Consider the following 4,082-nt stretch of genomic DNA (forward strand, 5'->3'; position numbering starts at 1 on the left):
GCATGTAAACTGCTCTTGTGGTAACTCAAATAGGTCTTGAGGAAGTTGTTTTCATATGGGTATGAGTCTCGTGTTTTCCATGCCATATGCACCACTGTCCCTTGAAATCTTCCTTTCGTTTGGAACAGTGCCAAGTATATTATGCACCGTGCTGTCTTTTCATCTATTTCTGTGGCAACAAATGTTCGAGAAGCACTCATGGCGTATGGTATTAATGAGCAAACGTAGCAGCTGTCCTCTGTTGTCTGCTTACCAATGCGGGTCATGTGTTGGTACCATATGCTGTTTGAGACGTGTGCTGAATCTTGTATATAATTATCAATACCTTTATTGTCTGAGTATGTGCTGCGTTTAACTCTATTTTGCTTGGGTGCAATTTTACTACTATCACCTGACGTAACACCTGTTGCAGCAGGGGACGGGGGTGTATTAGGTTTGGGTGCAGCAATAAAATGAATAGCATAGCTGTACTGCCATACAGAGGCAGCCAAGAACCCGGTGATCATCAAAATCCCTATTAGTTTTATTACATATGCTAATTTCACCGGCATTTTGCTCTTACCTTGCTGCAGTCCTGGCAGCGTATTCTTGCGACGTTAAAGTTGCCCGCCTGAAAATTCTCAAAATGCTTGTTATTAAATGTTAGTTGTTGTTTTCTTTAAGCTCTCCCTATCAAATAGTCATTTAGTGCCCAGGCGAAGAGCTGTTCCCACGCTACTCTAAGTGATCTATCTCTTAGGACCGGCAAGTATGGGTGGAGGTGAGGCATTGAATATTCTATGGCCAAGAGGAATGCTGTGTAGTAGACACGTACCCTTCTCCTTTTCAGGTACGTTGGCCTTTTTATTTCGTATACAAATTGGTGTGACAATTCTTCCGGGTAGTTATCGTCTGGGAGTACCATCTACTCCTGGGCAGTGAATTTGTTAGTTATCTATTTTCTTAACAATACAATAATACGCAGTTCCTGTATGTGCGAGAGAAGAGAAAAGAGAACATTCACGTGTTTACATGTGTATTTGTGCAGGCAATGTCCTTCAGTTCGGGTATTACTATTTTTGGGGGTAGGGGTCAATGGGCAGGGGGTTTGGGCTCAGCTGGCGGAAGTATTTTTACTCTTTGAGCGTGTGACCATGGGGTGGGCAGTATGGGGATCACCCCTTTCTTCGTCAGTTATTGTCTCCGGGGAAGCTGGGGAGTGACAGGGTATGGGAACAATTGGGTCGTTGGCTGTAGTAGAACTCTCTTCCGCCGTTGGTGATGTTGTTGTTTTTCTCCCAATGGACCTGTCGGTGGCGCTGGGGCGGGTCTGCAGTTTGTAGATCTTTACATCATGTAGGTGGTTCCAGGCACGCTTGTCCTGTAGCTTTACTGCTCTTGTTGATACTTCCTCTACCAGATGGGGGCCAGTAAATCGTTCATTATTCCATTTCCTGTTGAAATTGCAAAGTAGCACGTGGTCACCTTTAGCAAGTTTACACAGGTTTTCCTTTTCCAATTCTGTATTCGCGCCTTCTTGTTGATTGCTGTTAGACCCGCCCCGTGTGCGCTCGAGCTGTTGAGACACAAACACAACACTAGTAATCAAAGAAGACACATATTGGTACATTTCATCACCTAGAACACTCGCTGTACATTCGTGGTCAGTAAATGCTCTTGACGTTGGCGTTAGGGGAAGGCGCATTTGACGTCCGGTAACCACCTCGTGTGGGGTGAGGTGGTGGTCGGACCCTGGTCTATTCCTCAGTTCAAATAGGGCTAATGGAAGGCAATATAACCAGCTTTTCTTTGTTGTTTGTTGTATCTTTGCAATTGCCTCCTTTAATAGGCCATTCAGGCGTTCACATACACCGTTGGCCTGTGGGTGGTATGCACATGCAAATTTGTGTTTTATGTTCAGCAAGGATGTGATATGCTGGAACATTTCGTTTGCGAAATGTGGGCCATTGTCTGACCTTAACACCTCGCACACTCCCCACCTGGGGAAGACCTCCCTCAATAGGAATTTAGCTGCTCTAAATGCATCTGGGTGTGAACAGGGCCCTGCTTCAATCCACCTAGAAAATGGGCATACTACTACAATCATATACCTATTACCTTGACATATGTTGATCATATCAACATAGTCAATATGAAGATGCCGAAAAGGTCCCTCTGGCCGGGGTATAGTACCTCTTATTACTTTTAGGGTATGACCGGCCGTAAACTGTTGACATGTGAGACAATTGCTGATAAAATTTGACATATGAGAATTTAACTCGGGGCAGAACCAATCTTCTCTAATTCGTCCTGCAATTACTTCCTTGCCTGTGTGGGCTGGGTGATGTAGTTGGCTCAGGGCGGTGTTCAAAAGTGCCAATGGTATTACAACCTTTCCAGTGCCACCCTGGCGCCATAGTGCGTCGGTTGGTGACATTGTGCATCCTCTTTTTACCCATATTTCTTTTTCGGCCATTGGTGCAGCCGCTTGTAGCTCCATAATCTGCGTGGCTGGGAGATGGGTGTACCCTTCTCTTATCAACATCTCCTTAGCCATTCCCCTCCCTCTCCCTCTCTGTGATTCTGGGGGGTTCCATATCTCACCAAAGTATGCAGCATATTTCGCATGTGCGTCTGCTGCTGCATTCCCTTTTGAGACGTGGTCTTCACCATTGGTGTGTGCGGTGCATTTTACTAGTGCTAATTCTTGGGGGTCATTTATTACTTCAATTAGTTCAGCCAATAAAAGGGCATGTTGCACTGGAGTGCCATCAGCTCTCCTAAACCCTCTTCTTCTCCATTTCGACAGCCCTGAGTGGACAGTGGATGTAACATATGCACTGTCGGAGTATATGGTTACTCGTTTGTCAAAGCTTTCCTTCAATGCCAATATTAGTGCAACCAGTTCCGCGGCTTGATCGGAGTAATGCTGTGGTAATTGTACACATTTCATAGCCACACACACCGGTACCTCCATCATTTTTACCACTGCTGCCCCAGTTCTCCTTATCCCATCTCCTTGATCAATAGTTGATGACCCATCAATAAACAAAAGCTCACCTCCCTCTAGTGCGTTTTCTTCAACTTTTCTAGTACATGAGTACATTTCAGTTATTTGCGTACAGTCATGGGCATAATCTCCCTCCTCAATTACTTCTGCTAGGAACCTTGCAGGGTTAACCGTGCTACATCTAACAATTGCTAGTTCAGCTCTAGACAAAATGATCTCATAACCTGATGCCCTCTGCGTGGTTAGGGTGGACTTAGGTTTATTCAATATTGCAAATAGTGCATGTTCCACAAACAGTGTAGTTGGACACCCCATGGTTATTGCTGATGCTTTTTCCACTGCAAAAGCAGCTGCAGCGAGACCTTGTTCGCAAGGGAAGTGACCTAACATCACAGGGTCCAAGTGACCGCTGTAAAATGCTACTGGTTTATAGCCCATGCTTGTTTTTTGGGCTAATACTGCTTTCATTACTGCTGAGTCGCAATGTGAAAATATAAAAAATTGTCGCTCATAGTCTGGGGATGCCAGTACTGGAGCAGTTGATATCGCATCTTTCAATTCATCAAAGGCCTCTTTCATTTCCATAGTCCACCCCAACTTTTTCTCCCCTTTATTAGCTTCCCTTAAAGCCTCAAGCAGGGGTCCTATGTATGAACTGTAATCAAATACCCATGCTCTACAGTAGTTGCACAGCCCCAGGAATTGCTGCAGTTCCCTCACAGTTTGTGGCATTGGAGTGCTTGAAATGGCCTGTGCTCTCTGTGGTGCAATCTTTCTTCCATGTTGGGATATGAGTTGGCCAATGTAAAGTACCTGTTCTTGACAGTATTGTATCTTTTCCATGTCTACCTTGTACCCTTTTTCAGCCAATATTGTCAACATCTTTAAGGAGTCCTCTCTGCATTTACTTTCGTTTGTACTGCAAATTATTATGTCATCCACATACTGCAACACTGTGCTTTCCACTTCAATGTTACCCAAATCCATCTGTATTACTCTATTGAAAATTGAGGGTGATTCGCAATACCCCGGTGGCAATCTGGTATGTTTCCACTTTGTATTTCGGTAAGTGAAGCTTGTCAGATCTTGTGAG

The sequence above is a fragment of the Ambystoma mexicanum genome, chromosome 7q, assembly GCF_040938575.1.
Source record: "Ambystoma mexicanum isolate Mex_15411 chromosome 7q, UKY_AmexF1_1, whole genome shotgun sequence".
Taxonomy (NCBI): Eukaryota; Metazoa; Chordata; class Amphibia; order Caudata; family Ambystomatidae; genus Ambystoma; species Ambystoma mexicanum.